Source organism: Triturus cristatus, chromosome 4_2 (assembly GCF_964204655.1).
Source record: "Triturus cristatus chromosome 4_2, aTriCri1.1, whole genome shotgun sequence".
NCBI lineage: Eukaryota > Metazoa > Chordata > Amphibia > Caudata > Salamandridae > Triturus > Triturus cristatus.
In genome coordinates, this window is record NC_140586.1 from 159,241,812 (window position 1) to 159,258,114 (window position 16,303).

The following is a 16,303-nucleotide window of genomic DNA, read 5'->3' on the forward strand; positions in this document are numbered from 1 at the left end:
TTTACTACAGTCTCCTCAGTAGGAAATACTTTCAGTTTTTTTACTTTGATTCCATCAAGAAGGTATTCAGATATGTCACAAATTTGCCATAAATTCTGAATGTTAGCACTCTAGTTGCTCATTAGATCACTGTAGTAAAGCTACTGCTCACCAGGGAAGTCTGCTGCTGGTATTGAAAGTGCATGTTTCAGTCTGCATGTCAGAATTTTTTTATGAAATAGAAGAGGATTTGAGAAGTCACTCAAAATGTGCCCTAATTTTTCTTTCTGCAGCACTAATCATACTTTCTATGGCAAAATGAACCCCCTCATTTTGTTCCTTTTTAAATTAAATGTTTTAAGAGTCACCACTTTATTCCAACCAAGATGGCTTCAGGTGTGCCATACGTTTGTCATAAGTAGGACTGTTAGCGCTCTAGTTGTTCTTTAGAACACTCTGGGAAGCTGCAGTAGAACACAAAGGAATTGACTGACAGTCTCTGCCCTTGTTGGATGTACATGTTTTACCGAGAATGTCAGACTTCATTCTCACATGACTGAGAAAGATAATGTGAATTTACAGAAAATATGCTCTCAGTTAGCTTATAGATCACCTTCCAAACCTCTGTGGGAAAAGTATGAGAAAATAGTTTTCTCTCAAACATGATTCATGATATCACAGCAGAAGGCTTTTTCACATGGTAAAATCACCTTAGAACACACCACAATTCCTAAAATGAGTATGGTACCATCAACAAATGATTTATAATGTAACTAAAGTCTTAAAACCTTCTATTAACTGCAATGCTTTTTAATGAGGTGCTATCATGTATATTGGTCCCAAGATGGCTGCCAACACTTCTTGGATGAAGTGCTGACAGCCAATCAGATCTCACGATGAGATGTGTGGTTAGGCTCCGTCCAGATATACATGTGATTTTACTTTTGATTTTCTCAGGAACTACTGAACGGATTTACACCATTTAAGCAAAAGGCACATGCCTGACCTGAGGACTACCGCTTTGCCAAAATTCAAGTAATTCTGTTCAGCCGTTCGGGCTGTACCTTCGACTAAAGGTCCTATGGGAAAATGCATGGGGAAAACGGGTTTTGGGACCCCCCTATTTTCTCAGCCCCCGCTTGACGAATCACCCCGAGGCTTTCAGGGTAGGAGCTGAGCGGAGCGCCCCATTAGTTTTGAGAATTTCACGAAGATAAGTCAACCGGCGCCAAAGTTATTCAAAATAGAATTTTCAGATTTCCTATGGGAACTCGGTCCTAACTATAACTATCTACTGGCGACCGCCAGTAGATTATATATATATATATATATATATATATATATATATATATTCACTTAAAAAACCATAGGTTTCACACATGTTATAGTTAGGTGGACATTTCACTCGTAAAAAACCAATGAAATTCCACCGTTATAGTTCGTTCAGATAACTATAACTCGCACGCCCGCAATCCAGTGCACATGACGTCACATATTTCATCACTCATGACATGGTCAGTGGCATCACTCATGGCATCACTGATGACATCATCCTTGTGATAGAGTGGCGGTCGCGCGAGTTATAGTTATCTGAACTAACTAGAACGGTGGAATTTCATTGTTTTTTTACGAGTGAAATGTCCACCTAACTATAACGTGTGAAACCTATGGTTTTTTAAGTGAATTTGTACGTTTTTTTAACCGTGCGTGCACCCCGTGATTTAAAAAAAATATATATATATGTTTTTTCACCCTTCGGGGTCCTTTAGGTACCCCCTGACAAAGGCTAGGGGGTCAGGAACTGCCCCCTTTTCACGTTCGCCACCTCTTTTTTTCACTCTCGCACCCACAACAAACAAAATGGCGGCCGACACTTCCTGATTTCGACCGATTTGAACGTTGACTGACATGTAACCACCAATCAGAATTACGCTCGCGCACGTTAGGGTGCGCGCACGGTGTGCGGCTATAGATATGTATGTGCTTTTAAATGCAATTTTCTCAGGAACTACTGAACAGATTGACTCCATATATGCAAAAGGCACTTCCCTGACCTGAGGACTACCTCCCTGCCAAATTTCAAGTAATTCTGTTCAGCCGTTACTAAAGGTCCTATGGGAAAATGCATGGGGAAAACGCGTTTTGGGACCCCCTTTTTTCTCGGCCCCCGCTTGACGAATCACCCCGAGACTTTCAGGGTAGGAGCTGAGCGGAGCGCCCCATTAGTTTTGAAAATTTCGCGAGGATTCAGATTTCCTATGGAAACACGTTCCTAACTATAACTATCTACTGGCGACCGCCAGTAGAATGAATGAATAAATATATATATATATATGTATATATATATATATATATATCATTAAAACAAATTATTCCTAAAATGTTTTAAGGTTTGGTGAGATGTAACCAGGAAAACCTTTAGACATAGAAAGTACTCTAAACTAGGCGCAGTAGTATTTTCTGTGTTGCTTTCTTCTGTTTATTATTTATTACTTTTTAGTTCACGAACCCTTGGGAACAAGCCTGCAAAGATTCAAGGTATGATGCCATAGTTTGGGGAAATTAAGTACTGTTTCCATTAACAAAACTAACAAACTAATAATGTGATAATTGATTCAGAGTGACATCTGGTGTTTATTTGACATTTCTTTAAAGGCAGAAATCTAGAACTCAGACAGCAGTAATATCTTCTTATGAAGCGAGACAATGAGCTGATTCCTTTAGGGTAGGTTAGATCCAGAGTTCAATAGTTTCACTAAATAGAAGGATAAGTTCTGATGAGAAAATATTTATGTTTTTGTAGATATACAAAACTTGAGCTCGCTGACGCTTCACAATTTGAGAAAACCTGCACCACTTCGGAGCAGACAAGAAGCGGAAGACCCAACTCAGTGTTTCTTTGTTTTTTCTCATTTCCACTCCCCTTTCCCGTTGGGGTTTTCTCAGAGTAGTTAGTATATTTCCTTGCCACTCTGGTAAGCCGCGGAGGGATTTGGGATAAATCGGCATCGAGGAAGAAACAATCCGGAGAACAGGTGGGTGACTTTGTAACACTCAACGTGTTACGCAACTATTAAGTGCATTAAATAGTACTTAAAAAATGTAAAATTTCCAAAAACTTCTAAATTTGGTAGTTTTTGAAAAAGACAAAATTTTCCCAGGACAATATGAGCCAAATGTTTGTGTCCTGGCTGGGAGACGGAACCTCACTCTTGCTTGCAATCTCAGACGACGTTCCCTGCAACACCTTGCAGATCAGGTCAATTGAGCACCGATGTTCCTTCGTATTCTCCACAGCCGTTGCTGGGGATGTACTGGTGTCATTTGAGGCCCGAGTATTTGTTGAGGAGCCGGTATCCTTCCCGACAGGAGCTGAAGCATCCCGTGGAGGCTTTAAGAATGCAGATATCAACACTGGAATACGCTGAGGACACTGCAGAACATGGGCCGTTATTGGGGCCATTAGAGCATCAACGTCCGGTAGCCCAATTGTTGGAAGTGTGAGACAGAGGTCCAACATGCATTCTTGTCCGCAGAACAGGCATCGGAGGGCAGGCAGAATACAGTCGATCCAGACTGGTCTAAATGGCAAGAACCAAAACTTGCTTAGTTCTCGAAGATGAGGTGTGCCCAGATGGATTACCATGCGATCACGGTATCAACGCTCCAAGAGCGTGCGTTCCATTTCCTTGGTAACTGGGACGTCCATTGCGTAGCAGAAAAAGGACAATCAGGATACCTTCTATTAGAAACAGGATCAGCGGAAACCCTCCAAAAATGCTTCTGAATACAGAGTGTATAAAGTTGGGAACAACTCAGAAGATTGTCTGAAACCGTTTGCCCGTACTAGGAGCACGGATTGCTTCAGAATTGACGAGAGGACCTATCAGGGTCACTCGTCTACGGAGTAGAAGAAAGCCCTTCAAAGTCGATGACAGATGTTGATAAATGGGAATATATTAATTATTGACATGGTCGCTACCCGGGATTATATTCTACCCAGTTGATTGACAGGAACAACCATAAAGTATTGCATTTCGACTTGGATTTTATTTTGACCACTTAAGAAGTCATTTACTTCATATACTTGAGAAATTTTGCAACTTGGATTTGAGCCTTGAGAAAGCCCAGGAGGGCGAAACGTGCATCGGCTGTTGCTGCTCTCTATTTTGCAATGAAATGGAATAAAATTAATCCAAGTGACCTGATTCAACAATTGTTGTGAAATTCTTCCAAAGAAAACTCATTTGGACTGATTGAACCACAAATCATTGACTGTGGATGAGAGTTACGACCAATTGGTGTGCTTCAGTGTTTTTGTTGGACATTGTCTGAAAGGCGCTTAACAGTCCTGAACCTATGATCTTAAATAGGTGAACAATACCCATCTTGTCAGACATGTTAAAGATACGTTGTACCATTTCTGTGAAAAGGAAAGGACAGTTTGTTCGTATCAGTGCCTGTATCTCAGCCAAGGACCTTGCAACCTGACAATCATAAGTTTCTCAGGCGGAGGTTAAGGGCACGGTTTGCTGTAAAAGCATGGCTTTCATTCTATTCAGAGTATCAAACCGTATAAAGGAAACATTCAATGAAGGCCATAACTGCGCCTCCCTGATTGTGTGAGTCAGTGGAAACAATACTTGCATACAGCAAGTAACCCTGGAGCTTACAGTGACAAGATATGCGATGTTCTGGAGCATCCCACACCAACCTTGATCATTCAGCATCAAGTAAGTCTCATTTGAAAGTAACACGAACACCGGATTAATCACAGCAACTGGGGAACCTTGCAAGTGGCAGGATAAATTGCAACTGAACCATTACAGGCCCCGTGAAGCATGATATCCTAGCATATGAGAGATCCACTTAAGGAATTCTTGCAGTTAGTACCACTAAGATACACTTCCATGTCCCCATTCCTACATTGAAATCTGTAAAGCAATTCCCAAGATTCCTTGATGAATTCCCTACCCATTGCTTTATATCTGCCTGCCTGGTGTCGTTCTAGGCAATATTGAAATGGGAAAGTCGTGACCGGTAGTGTTATATAGCCATGGATTAACCATTCTGTGGATGGTGACTCTGCCACAGTAAAAGGTAATTTGTCCAATTTTTCAATACGCAGCATTGTATATTTTGCTTCCCTTTGTGCCATTGTAATCTGTTTTTCAGTTAGATTGTACGCTGAAAATAGAGACGTACTATTGATAAATCACCAAGGCACACAACCAGCGCGCAATGATTACAGCATCCAGCTCAATAACATAATAGAACGTAGTTGGGATTGTCTGTGTTGTAGTATGGACAAGGCTTGTTCTAGGATATCAATAGCAGAAGATACAATGTTGCCCAGTGAATAAATCCTGGAAGTTAATGTAATCAGACTGTTGTCAACTACAGCGAATGCCTTTTCTAGGTTAATTCTATCCATTTCACTAATTCTTTCCACAGCTTCTTGTTGAGAGATTTTCCAGAGTTCATCATAGATAGCATAACGGAAAGGTTTCTGACGTTGCTTTCGGAGACCTAGTAAAAAATCCCTTCGATCCACCTCATCTGAGAGTAAGGATAAGTGCTGTTTCACCTGGGATAGTGTAGAACAACTTCCTAACACTGTATGATGGCACTACCCCTGGATGTTCTCGTTGTAGATATCATGGGTCTGGCCTATGGATACTAAACTCTTCAGTTGTACCTCTGGATTGACATCTGTTTGTGTCTGTGGGCCAAACTAACCATCCCTTCCAATTGGGGTCTGTGGTATTGTACTGCATGATGTCATCTATTGTATCCCCTCCACGTGATGTAAAATTGATGTGTGAAGGTGTGGGAAATCGTAGTATGTTCAATTCCTTGTTCTTCTCTAGTTCAAGAAAGGAAGTCTGGTGCTCAGTTTCATTCACAAATATCATTTATTGCGGAATAAGGCACTCTCTAAATAGTGCTTCTGTTCCCTAAACCTGCCAATCCTTAGAACCACAGACTGATTTTGTGTCAATTGTCTCTTTCCGTAAGTCAAAACCTTGTTCAGACAGTTGGGCAATAAAGGATGCAGAATAATGTTTGGTGTTAGTCAGCATATTTGTCTGTGCCGGTGCAACCTTATAGTAAAATTAAGTCGGGTCAGAAGGGTTAAACCCTGAAAAATTTGAAAAATTTTGTGCAAGAGTTTCTGAACTAACTTTCGGCGGTGTTGGGCAATGTTCCCATTGGTTGTATGTGAAAACATTACGAGGGATACTCGATTTCTGTAAAGAGTGATGACTATAATGATGGTAATAGTACATAGTATCAAAATCGATTGTGTCGTCCAACATTTCATTGTTTGAAAATGCAGCAGATTTTTTTTAAGTCAGACAACATATTATTGACAGTTTCAACATCCAAATTGTCAGAAAATGTACTGGAGGTAATAATATCATTAACCAAAATTCTAAATAAATGTGAAATCTTCAAAAGTTCGGTGGGACCAAATACATCATAATCAAACTTGTCCTAAATTATACCATCAGGAATTGGAACAGCTGTAATGTTCACAGAAAAAAAGTCTCTCTGTTCAAGATGAGATTATGTGTGAGGTTTCAATACCAAGTTCATATTGGATACTGCAGAGCGTTCTGAGCGATAATTTCCATTCACAAGTAAGCAAAAAACAGTCACTAGGCCAATCCAGAACAGAAAAAACAATATTCCAGATATTATCCTGAGCTAGAGCCAATGTGATACTAAGTAAGTTTCTTTTAAAAAAGTTTAAAATTCACAAATTTATTGATTATGGGAAACTGGAGCTGGCGGTGTCTCAGGTTCGCTGGGATCAAGAGAGAAAGTATCGAAATCGATGAAGTAGCCACATTCAGTTGGATCAATCTTTGGTAATTCGGCAAGTTGTGTTGAACCGGCAGGTGTCTCATAGAGGCATATTGATATAGACATCCGTGTTAGGCCAAATTGATATTTGTTTTTCATCTGTGTTTTGAAGTTCTGTTTCCAGAGGAACTAGTTCCATTTCATTGTTGGAAATCCCATTAGTTCGAATTGGTGATTCTTTGAATGTTATGAGTCTTTCTGTCTGTACCTTCTTAATGGTAGGGAGAGGAGAGCGTTGGCTACCCAGGAGCCCACGAGGCCTACTATTCAGTATCTGCACATAGTGTGGTATGATCATATCAATGGAGACTAATCTCTTTTCTGTTTTGCCGGTGAGAGGCAGAAGAAGTACTGTTCTTGTTCCTTCAACAGCCAGGACAGGTATAGGCTTTCTGTAGGATGGCCCAAATTATTTTTTGTCGTCGGTCTTTTCTCTGACCGGATCCCTGACTTTTGGGATCTAGACAGGTCTTGCCTTGACTGATTTGACTTCCCCAGTGGCTGTGCATTTGACCTGCATGTTGCTTAGTAGTGCTCTAGATTCATTCAGTTCCTGTAAAACAGGCAAACGTTTATTGATGTCAAGTGGTTTTTTATCCGCCACTGTGCCTTCACAATCAAGATCAGGTACCCACATTTAAATCTTTTTTATTGAAAGAAACAATGAAAAACAATACATAAAAGAAACCCAAACGCAAAAAAGAGCAGTTGTCAAGATGATCAAATCACGTAAAATTAACACAGAATAAATATAATCAATATAATAAAAAGAAATGCCACTGATAATATTTCAGTCACATACTGGCATTAAACCTTAAAGTGCCGAGGGGGCGTGGCTTAACAGGCCAGTATGGCGAACGTGTGTTAAGCGGGCTCCGTCCAGTCCGCTATTAATCCTGCATGTATCCTGTTCCCCCTGACACCTAATCGATTCTGGAGGAGTCTCTGCGGCATTGGTCCACCATAGCTACCGCCTGATGTGAGCTGGCGGCGTATCCGCAGGTTCTTGCCGGAGCGATCGCGCAAAGAGGGCGGCGCGGCTTACCTGCTGAGGAGCCGGGGTGTTGCGTGATTCTGCCTGGTGGTGTTGGGTGTCCCGTTAGATCTCACCCGCGAGCGGAGTTGGCTGCCTGCAGGGGCGGGGGACGGCAGTGCCAGTAAGAGGACCGGTGGTGAACCGGCTGCCCTGCGGAGACGCTGGTGAAGGGACGACAGGAGAGTAGACGGCGGCCGGATCAGGCCGCGTGGGTGAGAAGGGGCGCAGCGTGGCTGGAGTGGCGGTAATGCCCTAGACCTCAGTCGGGCTGAGAGCGCTCCGGCAGGGGGGCCCGTGCAATGGAACCAGCGGTAACAGGTACCAGATCCATATTCTCCCCCCCCCCCCCCGCTTGGGACAGCAGCACGGGATCGGCGGCAAGATCGAGCCGTGGGGGGGCTGCCGGACAGTGCGGATTGGTCCTGAGCCCTCTTCCTCCTCACCTATACTGAGCGCTGGAAGTGGTGGCCGGCACGACATTGGGCCTCTGCATGTGTGGCTGGTGGAGTGGTTAGGAGGCCCTAGAAGCGCGGTTGATCGGCAGTGGCAGCCTCCGAGGCTGGCTGCCCCATTGCAGTGCTGCACAGTGACCTGAGTAGGATTGGGAAGTGGGGCACGGCAGCCAGGTCGGGTCGCGCCAGCGAGGAGGCACACCGAGTGTAACGGCCCGTGGTGGTCGATAGACGTGACCTGCTGGGACTGTCTCCCCTATACACAAGGCTGTAGCAGAAGATCAGTGGGGTAATGTGGCAGCGGGGGATCGGCGGCGCAGTCGGGCCACGGGGGGGGAGTGACTGGGAGCTCTGCTGTCCCGCCTGGGGATCACCAGCGTTGGTGGCTACCTGGACCCTGTAAGACCTGGAGGTGTGGCATTTCGTGGGAGGCGAGTGGACCGAGACGTACCTGGGGCCCTGTATTCCACCCCCCTCTCATCTAGCACGCGTCCTACTATCGGCGGTTACATCGGACCGCGAGGAGATCCGGGTGGCATCGGGGCCGATTCACTGGCTCTGGTGCAGCGGCTGCTAATCACGACAACTAACCGGGACTCCGGTTGCCCTGGGTGGACTTGCCTGAACGACGATCCTTGTGTGTGTGTCTGGCTTGGCTTTCCCATGGCCTGATTGGGACCCTAGAGGCTGACATGATGAGGGACAAGAGTTGTAGTGGTTTGACGAAACATGGGCCCATTGACAAATTCACCGGTCCGGGCGCAGCAGCGGGTGCGTCTTGGGGGCCAGTCGGAGCCTGTTCCAGACAACGCGGCCCTTATGGCGGCCATCACCCAATCTAGGGACATGCTGGATGCTAAAATCGGAGTTGTGGGGTCAGACGTCACGCTACTGCGGCAGGACTTGCGCAATGCAGTGTCCCGGATCACTGAAACCGAGACCCGTGTCTCGGAGTGGAAGACGAGGTCGCAAATCTAAAGCAGAAGATGGCGAATATGGAGACGGCGCAGAAGGGTCTGGCGCTCCACGTTGAGGATGCAGAAGGGCACGCCCGACGCAATAACCCCAGATTTGTGGGCTTTCCGGAGAGTTGCGAAGAGGGCAACATGGAACGCTTCCTCATGCGGTGGCTAGAAAGCTGGCTTCCCCCAGAGGCTATGTCACGGTGCTTTGTCGTGGAGCGGGCCCACAGAGCCCTTGTGCAGAAACCACCGCCGGGGGCTCGCCCACGACCAGTCGTAGCAAAACTCTTGAACTATCATGACCGAGACGCCATACTGAAACAGGCTCGGGCTAACGAACCACTGCTCTATGACAATGTGCGCATGCTAATTTTCCCTGACTATACGCGGCTCGTACAACAACAGCGCCAATCGTTTATGGCCGCGAAGGCTCGCCTACGAGAACTCAAGCTACAGTACGCCCTCCTGTTTCCCGCTCGTCTGCGGATGGTATACCGATCCCGCACCCATTTCTTCAACACCCCGGAGGAGGTCTTCCGATGGACAGATGAAACAGTACGAGTGCGAGCGCACACGCCGCCTGAGAGGGAATCTGACTCTTCTTCCAGTGAGGTGGCCCAGAGGGGTTCCCCGAGACAGCAGCGGAAGGACAATAGACGGTCGCGATCCCGGAGGTGCTCCTTGTCTTGCGGGGCCTCCTCGGGGGGGGGGGCCCACTCCTGGGCGCCAGGTGTCGAAACCCTGATGTCTGAAGTTGATATAGTGCTGCGGTGTTCCATCTGGCTCAACATGTACTCTGGCATATAATGGTCGGGGGAATCAGAATGGGGGCTGGAACTCTGCCAGTCTGGGACTGGTCAGTGCCATGCCCAAGGACTATGGGCTGTAAGTTGGGGATCCATTGGTTGTGGCGGTTCCTTCTCCTCCGTTGGGGATCGGGAGCTAGCCCCGCCATGACAGATGCTTCAATGTTTTTGAGGTATGGGGTGGGGGTTTGTTGGGGGGGGAGTTGGTTGAGGTTCCGAGTCACACTTCCGCATGGGGTCCGCCATTTTGTACGTGCGCGTCGCCACGTCTGCCTACGGTACTGCATGACACTTGCCTTCCCTATGGCTAGCGGTCTAATTAGAGATCAGGTGACCCCCGGTGTCCTTCGCATTATCAGCTGGAATGTGCGCGGGGCCCTAGACAAAATTAAACGTGGGGCCATACTGCATCAGGCGAAGAGGTCCACGGCCGACATCCTCATGCTGCAGGAGACTCATCTTATGGGGACGAAGGCGCTCTGCTTGCAGAGATATGGATTTCAGCAAGTTTTTCATGCAGGGTTTACGAGGGGCTCCAGGGGGGTGGCGATCCTAGTTTATCGTAGGGTCCCCTATGTACACGCGCAGCAGAGGACCGACACACAGGGACGGTTCCTGTTCATCCGGGGCAAGATTGGAGAGGAACCCTAGGTGCTAGGATGTGTCTATGCTCCCCCCCCCTACAGTGGAGTCTTGTGGAGCAGCTACATGCCATATGGGCAGATATGCCGGATGTGCTCTCCGTGGTGGGGGGGACTGGAACCATGTTATGGAACTAGCCAGGGACAGGAGTGGGGCTGGAGGTGGCTCAGGGAGTGGTCATCCCACTAAATTTTACTCGCTAGTGACAGGTCTAGACTGGGTGGATATGTGGAGGCGTGTCCATGGGGATATACGAGAGTTCACGTACCTTTCGGCGGTTCATAAATCCTTCTCCAGGCTCGATTACCTCTTGATTCCCCGAGTGATGATAAGTAGGGTGGCGGCGGCTGAAATCCTTCCCCGCTGCCTCTCAGATCACTCCCCAGTGTCTCTTGAGCTTTATTTAGGTAGGGGGCGACAACCTTTCAGATGGCACCTCTCGGTGTGGCACCTACAAAATGAAGAATATGATACACATATGAGAGAGGCCATCGACCAATACCGAACCTTAAATGAGGGGTCAGTGCCTTGAACCCTACCCTGCGAGGCGTGGATATATCCTGGTGTGGGGCCGCTCGTAGGAAGCGTAAAGAGGAATTGATTCGGGCGGAGGCCGAAATAGGGCGCTTGAACACCGGGCGCGGTAGGGGGGAGATGACCGACATGTGAGACAACTTCTTCCGGCACTACAGTCCTGCGCCGCCCTCATGATGGAGGAGGCCTGCCAAGTCTGGTTGGCGACAGGTAGCAGGGTCTATCAATGGAGGGACAAGTCTGGCAAGATGCTCCATCGGATATGTCAGGGCACCCTTCATTCTCAGGCCCTTCCAGGTCTTCGGGACGTGGCGGGGATGCCGAATGTTGACCCCGCTGCTATAGCATAGAGCTTCGCTGCATATTACGCTGATCTATATGCCCCCTAGGAGTGTTTGCCAGCCTATACTGTAGATAAATTCCTAGCTGACCTAAAGCAGTGTCGGACGAGGTGCGTGACCAATTGGAGATGCCCCTGACTGAAGAGGAGCCGAGCACGGCCTTGGGTGAACTCAATTCCGGGAAGGCTCCTGGACCCAACGGGTTCCCGAGTGAGTCCTTCAAGCGTTACAATATGCAGTTGGCCCCTCACTATCGGGCGGTGGTTGAGGAGGCCCAGGAACAGGGCTTGCTTCCCCCAGACTGGCGGCATGCAGAGGTGGTGGTGTTCTTGAAGCCCAGCCGGCCCCCGGAACAACAAGCCTCATATCGCCCCATCTCCCTCCTGAACTTGGAGGCCAAAATCCTGGCCAAGGCATTGGCCAATCGCCTTTTGCCTCATATCTCGACCCTCATACATCCCGACCAGGCAGGATTCATGCCCCAGAGGGCGACTAGGAACAATAAAAGACGGGCAAATATTGCAGTGGCAGCGGCTCGACAGACGGGGGAACTAGCGGCACTCCTCTTAGCTGACATGGACAGGGCATTTGATTCCCTTATCTCTATGCACTACTGTGCAGGCTTAACCTTGGCCCGCGCTTCCCCTCCTTTCTCATGCTCCTCTATACAGATCTTACGGCTGCGGTACGGGTGGCTGGTGCGGTCTCTTCCACATTCTTGATCCAGAGGGGCACCCGGCAAGCATGCCCTCTATCTCCATACTTTTTCGCCCTGGCCATGGAGCCGTTGGCAGCATGGGTGCGTATCGACGCGTAGATTCGGGGAATCGAGTGGGCTCCGGGTCTGTCCGATAAGATTGCGCTTTATGCTGACGATGTTATTTTTTTTCTCACAGACCTGGACAGTACGGGGTCACGCCTCTTGCGGATTATGCAGATCTTTGGCAAAACTTTGGGACTCTATATGAACCCCTGCAAATCTACACTGTGGATTCTGGGTGACCGACGGAGAGTGGGCGATTGGGCAAATAAGATCCAGCCAGCAGTTGGGGGTCTGAAATATTTGGGGGTATTCTTTACAGATGTGCCAGCTATTTCCTGGGAGTGGAAACTGGCCCCGGAATGGGAGCGAGTTCGTACAGACCTCAAGTCTTGGGCGCGTATGCCCTTGACACTGTACGGCAGATCAGCAATTTTTAAGATGGTAGCGCTTCCTCGGCTGCTCTACCAGCTGCAGAATCACCCGTACCCGATCCCAGCTAGATGGTTCCGACTGGTGAACTCTGTGCTTGGACAGTTTCTGTGGGAGGGGGCAGCGTCCGTGTGGCTGTGTGAACATGCTTTTTATCCACCTATTGTGGAGGACTTGCGTCCTCCGATATCCTCTCATACTACCAGGCTTCACACCTACTTGTCCTCAATGACGGGTGGTATGGGGACAGGGGAGACCCAGCCTATGCACTAGTGTGGCGACTTATGGGGTCCAACACGCTCCATACCATCTTGTACTCGGCGCAGCTACGGAGCGGAATGCCGTCGGCCACACGAGTGGTATTCGCAATATGGAAGCAGGCGTTGTGCCGCATGGGTTGGTGGAATACCCTGACTAGGCAGACCCCCCTCTGGAATAATGGGCCCCTGCCTGAGCTAGCGGCCTTACAGGGGTTCTGGGGATGGGACGATATAGGTATCTCGACTCTGGGTGATGTGGTTAAAGGTACGAAACTCAAATCTTTCAGGGACCTGCAGAGGGAATTCTGTATGCCTCAATCACAATTCTATAGGTACCTCCAGTAGCGTCATGCACTGTCCCCTAGTTTGGAGGGGTTGGAATCTCTCCCCGAGTTCAGTCCGTTGGAGGCGAAGGTCTTTATGGGGGACCTAGAGACCAAAAAGATTTCCAGGATCTACCAATCCCTAGTCACGCACTGCTCTACCCCACTCCAGAAGCTGCGCGGGGACTGGGAGTGGGCACGTTGGAGGAGGAAGACTGGAGGGAGGCCCTGGCTGCTCCACGAGGGGCGGCTATAGAGATGCGCCTTCGCCTCATCTAATTTAAATACCTACACAGGGTCTATTTTACCCAGGCTCGACTCTATAGGGCGGGATTGGTTGCCTCCCCGGAGTGTCTTAGATGCGGTCGGGAGGAAGGTACATTCATACACACAGTCTGGCAGTGCCTCTCCCTGGACCGATTTTGGAGAGGGGTGTTCTCCTGTCTCTCAGAGGTTTTGGGATGGGAGCTCCCGCGGACGCCGCGGCTAGCTCTGCTCCATGTTATGGAAGGAATAGGGGGTAACATCTATAAAAGGCACCTCATGCAACTAGGCTTCACGCTGGCAAAGCGTGATATCGCCAGGGCGTGGGAAGCGCCGCAGGCCCCATCGGTGGCCGCTTGGAAGAATGGTTTAGACATTTGCATGGGGCTGGAACAGCCTGTATTTGTAGCTAGAGGATGTCCGTGTAAACATTATAGAATATGGAAAAAGTGGGCGGATTACCAGGGTTTGTGGCTGGAGCCACCAGTGACCGTAGCAGCGCATTAATCGGGATGACCTCTGATGTACATAGAGATGTGGTGATGCAGTGTGGGGGGGAAGGGTCGGGGCGTGTGTTATCATGCTACGACTCAATTGTGTATAAAGGCAGTGGCTAGGGCTATGCAGACTTGGTGTGACTTGAGGGGGGAGGGTGAGGGAGGGGGGAGTTGGGGGGGTTTGGTCGTATGGGTTTGTGTATTTTCATTATTTATCTGGTTGCCACCTATAAACGTCAGTTGCTCCTGTGTCACTGTATGGTTTGATGTGGAAGTTGTCTTTGATATACAGAGCCCTGCGATGTTTATGCAATTGACCAATAAAATATGTTTTAAAAAAAAAAACCTTTAAGTGTCTCAGTGTCAACATTAAATGGGGAACCATCACCAAAGGGGGATGCACAAAAAACCTCTGCTTTCGTTCCAGGGGCCCCATATTTTAGTCCAGAGGTACCCACATTCTTGTCCCAAATAGGACTTTATAAGGAGTGACACCCCCTAGAGAACTTCTCGGCATGTTGTTGAGGGCACGCTGTCCCCAGTATAGGTGATTGACACAACTGCCACACGAACCTAATGCTCTTGCTGTTAAAGACTGCTTTAAGTCCCGGTTTTTCCTCTCCATGACTGAATTTCCCTCGGGATAGTACGGAGAGGAGTACCCCAATGCTACACCCAAACCTTCAATAGCTTACTTGTAAGCCCGAGCGCAAAACGGGGGCCACGGTCTGAATGTAATGCGCTAACTGCGTATGTCCCTATGAAGACCCCCAAATCTTTTATAACAGTTCAAGCATCAACCGAGTGCTGAGGCTATACCCATAGGAATCTCGAGCATGAATCCAATGCGAGCAAGATATACTTGTAAGGCCCATCCGAATGTAGTGGCCCAGATAGACACACGCTAATTGTTACGAAAACCTGAATGCAGTAGAACGCAATCCCTGGTCTAGTTGGTATTGCACTTAGAAATATTGTGCTGTGTAAAATACCTCTTCAATTATTCAACTGCAATTGGCATTATGCTTTACTTTCAGGGATCAATGTTTGTTTATTGGTCATGATGGCAAACTTGTATTTATTACACCTATTCAACTACAGTTGGCATCATATTACAATTGCAGGTATCAATGTTTGTTTCTTAATCATGATGGCAAGGTTGCACTCGTTTCACGATTCATGGCACATGTTGTGCACGTGCAAACCGTTTTGTTGTGCTGGCGTTTCAAGATACATGCTATGCACGTGTAAACTGTAGATCGCTCCGTGCGTTATGCTAATCAAGGAGGCACACCCAGGACACGTTGTTAGGAGCCTTCGCATTAGCATAACCAAAGGTATTTAAGCCCCCACCCACTTAGTCCCGATGCTTCGCTTCCTGCTGGCCGAACTCACCTGACTCCGCTTCTTCGGATGCAGCACCGGTCCCGCTTCGGTCCTTGATCCTCCCCACGTCTCGCGATCTATTTTTGAGGCTGCAGCAGTTCCCGATTCCTCGAGGGCGCTTCAGAATAGAAGGTCCGGCTGGGTCTTCTTCCGTTTCTACGGCGCTCTGCTTCCGGTGACCTAAGAGAAGGAAAACAACAGGAAAAAGATCAGTAAACAAACAGGCGCCTAGCAACCCTCACAAACCCGGGTAACTTCTATCTCAAGGTAAACTAATGTAATTAAGGTAAGAATTTTCATTCTGTTTCAAGACTCAAAGAACCAAGGCACGTAACTGAGACTAAAGCAGCTTTCCAAGGCTTGAGGAGCCGCTTCAGGAGAACGTGAATTATTTGGCAGTTCAAAACTTAATCATTTATTATTTATGACTTGAAGTACAACAGCAGCTCTTACGAACATTTCACGCATTGAACTCGAAAGAAAAAGACTAACTCTTGAACAGTGTGTGCAATTATTTACGAATAGAAGAACTCAATTTTAGTATAATTCTTTTATTTTAGAATCATTTGAAACTTCAGTTCGAATGGAGCAATGTTAAATGGCATGATTAATATGTTGTAATTTTAATATTGTTTTTTGTGTGTGAAAAGGCGCAGTATTGTTAAAGGCACCCAGAAAAAGGCACTTTTCCTGAAATTGAAAGTAACCTCTGGAAAACGCTTAAATGGTATGTGAAGAGAGAAAGCAAACACATGAAAC

The 16,303-nt window shown here is 47.5% G+C and overlaps 1 long non-coding RNA gene across 3 annotated transcripts in view; it reads right to left on the reverse strand.

Annotated features, from left to right (window-relative positions):
• The window catches only part of LOC146833245 (uncharacterized), a 543,599-nt gene that overhangs the window by 43,992 nt on the left and 483,304 nt on the right, over positions 1 to 16,303 (reverse strand). For 2 of the 3 annotated variants that reach the window (XR_014960211.1, XR_014960210.1), the window contains one exon: positions 15,554 to 15,724. This is a non-coding gene — a long non-coding RNA (uncharacterized LOC146833245). Of the gene's footprint in view, positions 1 to 11,015; positions 11,199 to 15,553; positions 15,725 to 16,303 lie in introns of all 3 variants that reach the window. The other variant, XR_014960212.1, reaches the window with a different exon arrangement.